This window comes from Cyprinodon variegatus, unplaced genomic scaffold, assembly GCF_000732505.1.
Source record: "Cyprinodon variegatus isolate N-32 unplaced genomic scaffold, C_variegatus-1.0 Scaffold714, whole genome shotgun sequence".
In the NCBI taxonomy this organism is placed as follows: Eukaryota; Metazoa; Chordata; class Actinopteri; order Cyprinodontiformes; family Cyprinodontidae; genus Cyprinodon; species Cyprinodon variegatus.
The window spans coordinates 136600-136906 of record NW_015151167.1 but is presented as its reverse complement, the minus strand read 5'-3'; positions in this window follow the sequence as shown (position 1 = coordinate 136906).

Here is a 307-nt window from a genome sequence, read left to right as displayed (position 1 = left end):
AGTGCAGCAATAAAGTGGCACTGACATAACATTAACAAAAACGAGAGAAGATTGAGAAATGGTCAGCAAACAAATAGGAGGATTTTACAAGAAAATTAAAAAAAGTAAAATAAAGAGGCATTGATATCGCAAAACAAACAAAAAATGATTAATACACTCTAAGAAGATGCATGGCATTCACTGTTCAGCATCAGACAATGGATGTTCATAGAATGCCCTCTTGTGGATAAAATCAGTAATACACCTTAAGAATTTCTTCTGAGTTGAAGTTTAAATATTTCCTCCACCTCAAAGTTACTGAGGAATG